The following is a 12,641-nucleotide window of genomic DNA, read 5'->3' as shown; positions in this document are numbered from 1 at the left end:
GTATCTTAACTTTTTTTCCTCTCGTTATGACGGGCATCCATTCGGCAGAGTTAGCAATTTAAAGGAGACACCAGCAAAACTGCGTGTCTGAAACAAATTTAGTAACACTGGCCAGTTATGAAACGAACCTGACTTCACTTCTTTTTCTCCTCTGGTGATGTCTTCGCGCCTTAGCTCGGTGCTGCTCTGCAGCGGTGCCCCTCTCCCTCCACCTCCTTCCAAGCCTGCGGGGAACTAGCTGGTCCACGGAGGGGGCCCCGCCACGCTCGTCTCCACGCCTTCGGATTCCTCGCAGCCCCGACCGCGGGATGGCTGCCCCGGCGGGTGGGGGAGCAGACCGGCGGGCAGGGCCTCGCCCCCCGCGGGCGCGTGGCTGGGCGGCCGGCCTTCGAGGGCCTGCGAGGCGGCACACATGCCAGCCCGCCTCCCGGTCGCGGGGAAGACAAGGAGCCCGGACTCGCCCAGGCCGACCCGGAGCCTACCCATGAGGCAGCGCGCGGGCTCCTCGCGAACCCCTCGGCCCTCTCCCCGCGGCTCGGCTGCCTGCTCCGCAATGGGCGCCGCCGCGGTCGCGGCGGGGTAGTTGTTCGAGCTCCTCCTTTTCCTCCTCCTCTATCTCCTCCTCCTCAGGGCCCCAGTCAGGCCGATCCGCTCCGCTCACGGTAAGCGCCCCCCGCCCCCGCCCGCCCCGCGCTGCGGCAGGCAGAGGCCCTCCCGCGCGGCCGGCGCCGCCTCATTCCGGGGGCGCCGGGCTGGGGGTGTCGAGGCCGGCGCGGGTCGCCCAGAGCACCCAGGGAGCGGGGACGGGGACTGGCTGCGCGGCGGCCGGCGGCCCGCCATCTTGCGCCGGCCCTGGCGTGGGAGGCATCCCGGCGCGGCGCGGCGGCCGCTCGGGGCGCAGGCCGGGGCCGCGCAGGCCGCCGCCGCCGCCGCCTCCCTTCCTCCCTTCCCGAGGCCGGGCGCCCCCAGCCTGGTGGTGGCTTTTCTCTCTCGAGCCAACTCCCATCGTCTCCGCGCACTTTGTGCCGATGTGTGGCGGAGACCCCGCTCCTCTCACAGCAGCCTTCCCCCGAGTCTCCCCGGAGCCTCCCCGTCGTCGGCAGGGACGACGGGCGGTTCCGAACTCGCGGGCGTCGGAGAGCCGGGCCCAGGGTCCCGCCCAGGTGGCCGGCTCGGCCCGCGCACGCCCTGCCCTGGCCCCGGGGACTTCCCTGCCCCGCCGCGGCCGCCCCGTCTCATTGTCTCCAGGAAAGGCCCAGAGGGACAGCGCGGACTTGGAGACACAATTTCCGACATAGCTTCAGGCTTCACCTCGTGAGGCGGAGCGGAGGATCCCACTCGGAGGGTTCCTCCGGCTCTGGCGACGCGAGGGGCGCCTCCCGCGTGGTCCCGCGTTAAAACGCATTTAAGCGGAATCTGCTAGAGAGGAGACGCGTCCGAGGGAACCCGCGTCTGCAGGCACCTTCCTTCGCGGGTTCTCATTGTGTTGCGAAGATTTAGGTGTTTTTTTTAAAAATTCTAATTTATAATCTATTTGTTTTTAATTTATGTATAGCTTTCAGGTTTGGCTTGTGTCTTAAGAATTTGACGTCTTTTAGTGCCACGACACAGAAAACTGAAAGGAGAGTTTTAAAGTACAAAAGCCGCCCCTGGGCAGTGGTCAGGCGTCCTGCATCGGGGGTTCCGGTGCCAACTCGGGCCGTCTTTCAGTAGACACTTGCTGCGCCTGCGAAGGCCCAGGTTCGCTTAGGAAATTAAGTGCTTTGGATGTTTTAAAACATCGGTGCAAATACCCATACAAAGTATCTATCATTTGTATCTGTCATTGAGACCTACCCCGAAACCAAGGTGAGGAAAGAGCCTCCTGGAGAGGTGTTTTGTTTTTTTTAAAATTTAATATATTTTTATTGATTTCAGAGAGGAAGGAAGAGGTAGAGAGAGAGAGATAGAAACATCAATGATGAGAGAGAATCATTGATTGGCTGTCTCCTGCATGTGCCCTTGACGGGAATCAAACCCGGGTTCAGTCCGCAGGCGGATGCTCTATACACTGAGCCACACCGGCCAGGCGGGAGAGTTCTTTAATGAGCTCATGGCTGGGAAGTGGTAGAGCCAATTCCAGACCCTTAGGTCTTCTGATTCCAGTGTTCAATTCAGTATATTATGTTTCATTTTTTAAGAGAGTGTGAGTAGTGAGGAGAAGAGGCAAGGAGGCTCACCTACAAAATTTAGATACTACTCACTTGCCTCTTGTTTTACAGTTTAAGAATTCATTTCTGAACCTCGCAACCATTTTTTTTTTTATTTTTTGTGTTACCGTATTTTTCCCCAAACTTTGAAAAGTTGAAGATAGCACGTTTGAACACATACCTACCCCAAAGTTTTAATAGTTATTACCATGTTGCCACATTTGCTTTATCTACCCATTTCAGTCTTTTTAAAAAATGAACATATATTTAGAGATTCTTAGAGAAAGAGAGAGAGAGAGAGAGGAAGGGAGAGGGATAGATAGAAACATGGATAAGAGAGGAACATCACTGATCAGCTGTCTCCTGCACGCCCCCTACTGGGGATCGAGCCCACAACCTGGGCATGTGCTCTGACCAGGAATCTAATGGGCTCCTTGGTGGATGCTCAACCACCACTGCGCCCACTGGGCCCATTTCACATTCTCTTTGGTGAACATTCTCAAGTCCATTGCAGATATGACAATTCACACTGAAGTGTACGGTATGTGTGTCCGTATGTATATCATAAGGTTAGGACAATTTCTATATAACCACAATACCACAATCACTTAAAGTTAATTCCTATAATCTACAATATGTTTGTAGTATTCACATCTTCCCTGTAGTTCCCCAAATAGCCTTTTTAGTCGTTTATCAATATCCAATCATGCATTACATTTATTTGTTAATTTCATTTAATTTAGCGTTGTTGCGTCTTTGTGTGTGTGTGTGTGTGTGTGTGTGTGTGTGTGTGTATGATGGCATTGACCTTTTGAAGAGACTAGGCCAGTGATCTAGTCGCATAACCCACATTCTGTATTTTATTGACAGTTTCCTTCTTTTTGGGTTTACATTGTACCCTCAATTGCCTGTATTTTTTGAATAGATCAGGCTTAATATTTTGGCGGGATTACTTAAGTCATCCAGTGTATTTCACATTATACATTATGCAATATTTTTATAAGAATGCAGACCGTGCTCTTTTGCTAAAAGGGCATATGACTATTCATCCTTTGTGTGTGTTCTAAAATTCAACTTGATACAGTTCAGAAGTGAACAAGTGTTGAACACAGATGTATACAATGGTGACTAGAAGGAAACATGACATGGATTTTTTAAAAAATATATTTTATTGATTTTTTTACAGAGAGGAAGGGAGAGGGATAGAGAGTTAGAAATATCGATGAGAAAGAAACACCGATCAGCTGCCTCCTGCACACTCCTCGCTGGGCATGTGCCCACAACCAAGGTATATGCCCTTGAACGGAATCGAACCTGGGACCCTTCAGTCCGCAGGCCCATGCTCTATCCACTGAGCCAAACAGGTTAGGGCAACACAAATTTTTTTATTCATTGGATTGATTATTCAAATGAGTGTCTACAAATCTAAAACTGAAAATATCTTGCAGTTATGAAGCAAAGAAGATGCCTACACTTCAATAAAATTATGAACCATCAAAGGTTTCAAAACATTCAAATATTGCATTGATGATGTACATGCAAAATGAAGACCCAAAAGAAATGATAAGCTAGAACTTATTAGGGAAGTATTTGATATCTCAGATCAGTATTTACAAGATAAATATGTTCCAGGTTCACATGTGACAGTTGAGAAGTTACTTTTAGTTTTTAGAAGCATATTGTTCACTCATTGATTGTTGAGTTGGAGAAAATTTGTTTTGGATATCTTATCTGAAGACAGCGACATTTCCCAAATTTCTCTTGTCATTAGAGTCTGAAGTGCTTGCCATCCATCTTTGCCTTGGTCTTCAGGTTCATCTGATAATTGTGAAATGTCTCCTTTGTCAGTTTTCTTTTGTCCTATTATGGGTAGGAAATAAAAAGTTCTGAGCTTTTAACTGTATTCATTGAAAACTAAAAGCATATGAAGAGGATCAGGATATGCCATCCAATTATGTGCCACTTTGACATAAAGATTAGTTTGAACAGAAGGCAGTTGAGAATCAACAGATAAAGAGTTTTTTTTGCCCTCCCATTGTCTGCCTAAAGTAGAGCATAAATTTCCTTTTATGTCATACCCTTTTCCCCATACCAGGAAGGAAAGAGAAACTCTTACCTTCTGAGATTCAGAGTTGATACTGAGATGAGTTTGCATATATTTCCTAGTTAGAACTTCCCTATGATTTGTCTCTCAAAGCTCAAATCCTCTTTCCTTTAAAATGGTATATAAGCCCCTGAGCCTAACTGCTTCTTTGAGTTTTACCCCTCTTGAGTGAACTCTGAGGTATGTAAACATTAATAAAAATTGTGTGCTTTTTCTGTCTTTTGTTAGTTCAAGTTGAAGATCCCCAGCTACTGCAACCTGAAAGGGTAGAAGTAAAGTTTTTCCTCCCAACACAGACCACAAAGATGATGTCTTCAGTCTTCTATGCCTTTCATTTTTTTGAAAGGTGATAAAATAAGCAAAAGAATTAGCTGAAAAAAAGATAATAAAATGAAGTATAATGTATTAATGATGATTTATTTCATCCTTGGATTATCCTATTATTACTTTAGTTTTATTTTTTAAAAGCATAGTTGTTAATAATTGATGTGCAATGGTGAAATCTAAGATGATGGAATTAACGAAATATTTCAGGATGTAGGAAAACTGAAATCACTAAGATCCCATAATGTAGCTTAGATTTATAACAGGATTCTGTAGACTCATAGTAATCATAAGATAAAATGAGTTTTATTCTATTTAAAAGTAATAAATTTCCCTTTGCTCTTTGAAGATCTCAGGGTAACATTAAAGGTAAAAAAATGTCAATCTTTACAACTATAACTGCTCAAGAAAGAAAATCAAAAACTAAAAGAAAAGAGAAAAATACCCTAAAGTTGTTCCTATGGACTCTGATAGTATACTGAAGGTGAATGATTAATTTGGACAATGAGATCTAGAGGTCCACCCTTTCCAACACACACATTAAACCTGTCTGCCTCTCCTCCTACTATCACGATAGGTTTGTCAGCCTTTTGTACTACATCTTGAATGAATGCAGGGTAGTACTTAGAAAGTTATTTTTTGAAGTTCCAAATTTTTTCTTTAATATTTTTTTTCCCTTCTTTCCAAACTTTACCTTTAGAGATTTTCCATAGTAAAGAATGATTGAATGGAACACTGTAGGATCAAAATATAATATTTAGGCCTTTTGGTGAACTGGATTAAACCCAAAATGTTTTTTATTTCAATTATTTTTATTGTGAACATTCTGTTTTTCTGGTTTAGTACACCATGATAAACAATGTGTGATTTTTGGAATGATGTTGATTTTGCTTCTTTGTGTTTTTATTTTTTTATTTTATTTTTATTTTTCCTTTCTCTGATACTTCGAGGTAAAGTCTTTTTTTTTCCTTTTTTTAAAATTAAATCTTTATTGTTCAGATTATTACATTTGTTCCTCTTTCCCCCCACCCCCATAACTCTCCTCTTTCCAGTTCCCACCCCACCCTCCGCCCTCACTCCCCACCCACTGTCCTCATCCATAGGTGCACGATTTTTGTCCAGTCTCTTCCTGCATCCCCCACACCCCTTTCCACCCCCAAGAACAGTCAGTCCATTCCCTTTCTATGTCCCTGATTCTATTATAATCGACAGTTCATTCTGTTCATCAGATTATTTATTCACTTGATTCTTAGATTCACTTGTTGATAGATGCGTATTTGTTGTTCATAATTTGTATCTTTACCTTTTTCTTCCTCTTCCTCTTCTTAAAGGATACCTTTCAGCATTTCATATAATCCTGGTTTGGTGGTGATGAACTCCTTTAGCTTTTCCTTATCTGTGAAGCTCTTTATCTGACCTTCAATTCTGAATGATAGCTTTGCTGGATAAAGTAATCTTGGTTGTAGGTTCTTGGTATTCATCACTTTGAATATTTCTTGCCACTCCCTTCTGGCCTGCAAAGTTTCTGTTGAGAAATCAGCTGACAGTCATATGGGTATTCCCTTGTAGGTAACTGAGTTTCTTTCTCTTGCTGCTTTTAAGATTCTCTTTGTCTTTTGCTCTTGGCATTTTAATGATGATGTGTCTTGGTGTGGTCCTCTTTGGATTCCTTTTGTTTGGGGTTCTCTGCGCTTCCTGGACTTGTAAGTCTATTTCTTTCAGCAGGTAGGGGAAGTTTTCTGTCATTATTTCTTCAAATAGGTTTTCAATATCTTGCTCTCTCTCATCTTCTGGCACCCCTATAATTCTGATGTTGGTACGCTTGAAGCTGTCCCATAGACTCCTTACACTATCTTCATATTTTCGGATTCTTTTTTCATTTTGCTTTTCCGGTTGGGTGTTTTTTGCTTCTTCGCATTTCAGATCTTTAACTTGATGCTTGCGCTCCTCTGGTCTGCTATTGGGAGTCTGTATAATATTCTTTATTTCAGTCAATGTATGCTTAATTTCTAGTTGGTCCTTTATCACAACATCGAGGGTCTCATTAGATTTCTTGAGGATCTCACTATATTTATCGGCGGTCTCACCAGTCTTTTCGAGGGTCTTACTAAATTTATCGGCGGCTTCTAGACAGTTCTTGAGAGACCTTAAAAGTGTGGTTTTGAGCTCTATATCCAGCATTTTGCCTTCCTCCATTTCTGTCCTGTTTCTTTGTCTCCGCATTTTTTATGCTTTCTTGGTGCACCCCCTAGTGGTCTTTGTGTGCAGTCTTGTTGTAGTTACGCCTTGATTGTTGTAGGTAACCTGGGGGGGATTTGACCTCTAGGCCAACTGGCTGTGAGAATCAGCTATGTCTGCAGTGGGAGAACTTCTGTCCTCTGGGGAGGTGCTAATCTAGCCTTTGCCTGAGGCTCTCCAGCAAATGGCTCTCTGCAGGGCTTGGGCGGGGCGAGTCACATGGGATCAACAGGGCGGGTGGAGGGAGCACTTATGGCTGCTCTCAGTCCCGTCCCCAGAGGCTCTGCCTCTCAGAGTCCCAGCAATCGCTGCAAGTACCTCGGAGAGAAAGCTGCCCTCGCGTTCTGGCCGATGCCAGACAGTCCCGCTTCTCCCGTTTGAGTCTGGGTTCCCAGAGACTCGCCTGGAACTGGAGCCCAGAGCCTGAGACTCCCTCCCAATTGAAAATGACAACCGCGCCCTCAGCCGCCAGCCCGCTCCGCACCTTTGTATTTTACTGCCGCACTGCGCCTCCTCTGAGTCTCGGTGTGCTTTTCTCTTTTCTTCTAGTTGTAGAATTTCCCCTCAGCCAGCTTTCCTGTGGTTCTGGGTGATGTCCGTTCTGTCTTTTAGTTGTATTTTTGAAGTGGTTGTGCAAGGCAGCCGGTGTTTACCTATGCCGCCATCTTGGTTTTTCTCCAAATCCTTCTTTGTGTTTTTAAACACAATGCCTTATACATAATTAATGCTTGCTTAATAAGTGCTTTTTCTTAGTGTTGTGCACATCACTGAATATAACAGTTTAAAATTATTACTTTATTCTTTGGATTGGTATATTCAAAATTTTGACTAGCCAATATAGTAATTTAGCCTGCCTTTTTTTTTTTTTTTTTTTTTTTGCCTGCCTTTTAAATAAAGGCTTTGACTTAGTTTATCTAGTGTAGTAGTTCTCTAAGTGTGGTCTGGGGACTTGAGACACTTTCAAAGGTTCTGCAAGTTTTTCCCTTTACCACCTATTTATCTCGTGAGGCTGCATTTTCTTCAACAGAGTGACATAGTGCAACAGATTGAATGCAGAAGCAGATAAGAGAATCCAGCTCTTTTTATTAAGACAGATGCTAATGAGATTTGTTAAAATGTAAAACAGTGCCACTCCTCTCAAGTTTTTGTTTGGGAAAATGTAATTATTTTTCCGAAAATATATTAATACTTAATGGTTTTATTATATTAATGTATATTTTTAAAATTTCTTGGATGGGGTTTGTGGACTAAGGAGAAGATTTCATACTTAGAAGTTAATCAATCACGCACTTTTTGTTGTTGTTTTTTTGCCAAATTTAATATTTCTTCGGTATGACAACTTTCTGAATGCCTTTCGTTTGAGGGCTACTAACCAAAGCAAACATCATTAGTCTATGAAATAATTTGCTCCTAACTTGTAGGCTCTCCCCCTGTGTTTTCCTTATTTTGTAGGTAATTGTTACCGTTGGCAAGTTTGATATGCAAAACCTTGAGAGGGTTGAGAGGCTTTGAGAGGGGTCTGAGGGTTTTAGGTATGTTCTAAAGCCCTATCTCCTGCTTTGTTTACTCACTCATTCATTCCTCAGTTGGCTTTTCCTATTCAAGGTATAGATTATCTTTTTCTTCAACTCTACAGGATTGCGAACTGCTGAAGATCCCTTATAAACAAAATGCAACATAGAAATGGCTTTTTTTTAAGTTACATGGGAAAAATAAGTAACAGATCTTCTAACTTTATTGAATAGAAAAATGTAAATAGAAAATTGGCACTACTTTTTTGACACTACATTGTTAGTATTTGTGTTCATTTGAGAAGTTATAACACAAGAGATGTCTTTCTAATCATTTATTGTGGTATTTTAGAGATTATAAAGTATATGCACAGATATCATATTTCATCAAGACAAATACTTCTTTGAGATGGGTATATCATCATCATCCATTCTTTATAATTGAGGAAATTGAGTCTCAGAAAAAGTTGATTTCATTTATTGTAATACTTACTTGGTGCCAGATGTGATGCCTTCGTCTTCCCTCATTTTAATCTCAGCCTTTCTATTTTGGGATTACATATTCTCTTCTTGGGCTAGATAGATAGCACAAGACTAGCCTTATAGCCTGGCAGCACCAACCAGTGGTGGACACACCAGTTCCTAAAGCTTTTGACCTACTCTTTACCTCACTGCATTCTGGAAACTTCTAAGACTATGATAACTCAGCTGTGCATATGTTGGACGAGTTATTGAAGAGTTTGGAATTGAAAGCATTATTTTTGGAAATTGTTAATTTGGTAGTTCTGTATTGCATGGATGAAAACAGATACATCTGGATGCTCAGAGACTATGTTAAAAGTAAATCTTGCCCTAACCGATTTGGCTCTGTGAATAGAGTGTCGGCCTTTGGACTGAAGGGTCCCAGGTTTGATTCCTGTCAAGGGCATGTACCTCGGTTGCGGGCACATCTCCAGTAGGGGGTGTGCAGGAAGCAGCTGATGGGTGTTTGTCTCTCATCGATGTTCCTAACTCTCTATCCCTCTCCCTTCCTCTCTGTAAAACAAACAAACAAAAAATCAATAAAATATATTTAAAAAAAATAAAAACATATCCTTGGGTGAGGCTTTAAAAAAATCCCTTTATTGGCTTTCCATTGCTATTTGGATAAGGACAGAATTCTTTAATGTGATGTCCAAGGTATAGTTTTGTTTGACTCCTATCTTGAACCTCCTACTATATTTGCATATATGCCCTTGCTTTTCTTTTCTAATCACACTGGTGTCTTTGCAGTTTCTCATATTTGCTGTGCCATAGATCTTTTGTAGTGGGATAACTTCTGTGCTGTTTCCTGTCTGGAATGCTTTCTTCCCTTTCCTGTTTTCCTAGTTAACCTCAACTCATTCTTCAAAGAACAACTTAATCACTACTTTCTCAAGGAAGTCAGTTTTGATTATGTGAACTAGACCTACTATCCTTACTCTGTGAGTTTTTAAATTCCATGCCCATAGCCTTCATAGCGCAATTTACGTCTCTTTGTATGAGTGTGTGTCCCTGTCTCTACAGTGTAAGCTTCATGAGTGCAAGACCTGTTGCTTCTTTTTTTTAAAAAACATTTTAAAAAATATATTTTATTGATTTTTTACAGAGAGGAAGGGAGAGGGACAGAGTTAGAAACATTGATTAGCTGCCTCCTGCACACCCCCTACTGGGGATGTGCCCGCAACCAAAGTACATGCCCTTGACTGGAATCGACCCTGGGACCCTTCAGTCCGCAGGCCGATGCTCTATCCACTGAGCCAAACCAGTTAGGGCCCGTCTCTTCATTTTTGATCATCATTGTATTCCTCTCGCACACATAGTACATGTTTAATACATATACCTTTTAAATGAGTCATATTCTGACTCATTGGATCTCTGGTAATGAAAACTGATAAGTAGTACATCTTTAATTTATATATTTGTAAATTTTGTTTTTTTTTAAAATAAATCTTTATTGTTCAGATTATTACAGTTGTTCCTCTTCCCCCCCCATAACTCTCCTCCACTCAGTTCCCACCCCAACCTCTGCCCTTACCCCCCCACTGTCCTCATCCATAGGTATACGATTTTTGTCCAGTCTCTTCCCACCCGCCCCACACCCCTTTCTCCCCCAAGAATTGTCAGTCCACTCCCTTTCTATGCCCCTGATTCTATTATATTTATCAGTTTACTCTGATCATCAGATTTTTTATTCACTTGATTTTTAGATTCACTTGCTGATACATATGTATTTGTTGTTCATAATTTTTATCTTTACCTTTCCCTCTTGCTCTTCTTAAAGAATACCTTTCAGCATTTCATATAATACTGGTTTGGTGGTGAACTTTATTAGCTTTTTCTTATCAGTGAAGCTCTTTATCTGACTTTCAATTCTGAATGATAGCTTTGCTGGATAAAGTAATCTTGGTTGTAGGTTCTTGCTATTCATCACTTTGAATATTTCTTGTCACTCCCTTCTGGCCTGAAGTTTCTGTTGAGAAATCAGCTGACAGTCGTATGGGTACTCTCTTGTAGGTAACTGACTTTTTTTCTCTTGCTGCTTTTAAGGTTCTCTCTTTGTCTTTTGCCCTTGGCATTTTAATTATGATGTGTCTTGGTGTGGTCCTCTTTGGATTCCTTTTGTTTGGGGTTCTCTGTGCTTCCTGGACTTCACCAGGTAGGGGAAGTTTTCTGTCATTATTTCTTCAAATAGGTTTTCAATATCTTGCTCTCTCTCTTCTTCTGGCACCCCTATAATTCGAATGTTGGTTCGCTTGAAGTTGTCCCAGAGGCTCCTTATACTATCTTCATATTTTTGGGTTCTTTTTTCATTTTGCTTTTCCGGTTGGGTATTTTTTGCTTCTTCATATTTCAAATCTTTGACTTGATTCTTGAGATCCTCTTGTCTGCTGTTCGATCTCTGTATATTATTCTTTATTTCAGTCAGTGTATGCTTAATTTCTAGTTGGTCCTTTTTCATATCCTCGAGGGTTTCACTAAATTTATTGGCGGTTTCTAGAAAATTCTTGAAAAACCTTATAACCGTGGTTTTGAACTCTATATCCAGTAGTTTGCTTTCCTTTATTCGTCATTTGTGATCTGTTTCTTTGTCTCCGCATTTTGTCTGCTTCCCTGTGTTGATAGAGTGGCTTTGTATGCTCGGTGTCCTACAGGGCCCAGTGGCTCAGCCTCCCCAATTACCTGAGGTGGACACTTTTGGTGCACCCCTTTGTGGGCTTTGTGCACAGTCTTGTTGTAGTTAAGCTTTGATTGTTGTAGGTATCACTGGGAGGATTTGACCTCCAGGCCAGTTGGCTGTGAGAATCAGCTGTGTCTGCAGTGGGAGAACTTCTGTGCTGGAGACACCCTTATGGGGCAAGACTTGCTTCAGTGGGGCTTTGGTGCTCCCTGAGTCTGCCCCCTGAGTGTGTCCCTTATGGATCTGAAGAGTTGTAATCTGGACGGTCCCACTCTCACCACTGGGTACACGGGCTCTTGGATCTAAGGAGGTGCTAATCTAGCCTCTGCCTGAGGCTACCCAGCAGGAGCTACGGAGAGATCTGCATATCCCTCTCCCTTGTTTGGGGTTTGGAGGTGCCCAGATGAGCCCAGCTGTGAAGCAGTGCAAGCTGCTGTGGGGCCTTGGGCCTTCTTTTGGATGTTCTGGGTCTCTCTGACCCAGCTGCAGTTTATTAGGTAATTTTAGATCTCAAAGGGCCAGGCCTTTCATATTTAAAAGCCTCTGCTATCAGCTTGGGTCGGGCGGGGTCTCAGGGAATGAACAGGGCGGAGCAAACAGCTATGGCTGGTCCTCAGCCCTGTCCTAAGAGGCCCCCGGGTCTCAGTGTCCCGTCTCAGTGTCCTGCGGTTATTGCTGCAAGCACCTCTGAGAGAAAGCCGCCTTCGAGTTCCGACCGATGTCCGACAGTCCAGTTTCTCCCCAGAGACTCGCTGGGAACTGGAGTTCAGAGCAGTCGGGATCTTGAGACTCCCTCCCGATTGAAAAAGACTCTGGCGTCCCCTGTTGCCAGCCCTTTCCGAGCGCGCGCCTCTGTACCTCTGCACTTTACTTCCGCACCTCCTGAGTCTCACTGTGCTTTTCTCTTTCCTTCTAGTTGTAGAATTTCCACGCAGCCAGCCTTCCTGTGGTTCTGGATGATGTCTGTTTTGTCTTTCAGTTGTAGTTTTGAAGTGGTTGTTTTGAAATTGCAAGGCAGCAATTTCCGGTGTTTACCTATGCCGCCATCTTGGTTTCTCCTGTAAATTTTGTTTTTT

General features: G+C 43.2%; 1 protein-coding gene across 12 annotated transcripts in view; it reads left to right on the top strand.

Moving 5' to 3' along the window:
* Nucleotides 1–495: 495 nt before the first annotated feature.
* ZNF280D (zinc finger protein 280D) overlaps nucleotides 496–12,641 on the top strand; it is a 117,438-nt gene continuing 105,292 nt past the window's right edge. For 7 of the 12 annotated variants that reach the window (XM_036302411.1, XM_036302448.1, XM_036302441.1 and 4 more), the window contains exons 1-2: nucleotides 525–662; nucleotides 4,522–4,639. The gene's annotated coding sequence lies outside the window, so the exon portion shown is untranslated. Of the gene's footprint in view, nucleotides 663–4,521; nucleotides 4,640–12,641 lie in introns of all 12 variants that reach the window. The other 5 variants (XM_036302457.1, XM_036302466.1, XM_036302420.1 and 2 more) reach the window with 3 other exon arrangements.

This window comes from Myotis myotis, unplaced genomic scaffold, assembly GCF_014108235.1.
Source record: "Myotis myotis isolate mMyoMyo1 unplaced genomic scaffold, mMyoMyo1.p scaffold_m19_p_1, whole genome shotgun sequence".
Lineage (NCBI taxonomy): Eukaryota > Metazoa > Chordata > Mammalia > Chiroptera > Vespertilionidae > Myotis > Myotis myotis.
This window is presented reverse-complemented; position numbering and strand designations above follow the sequence as displayed.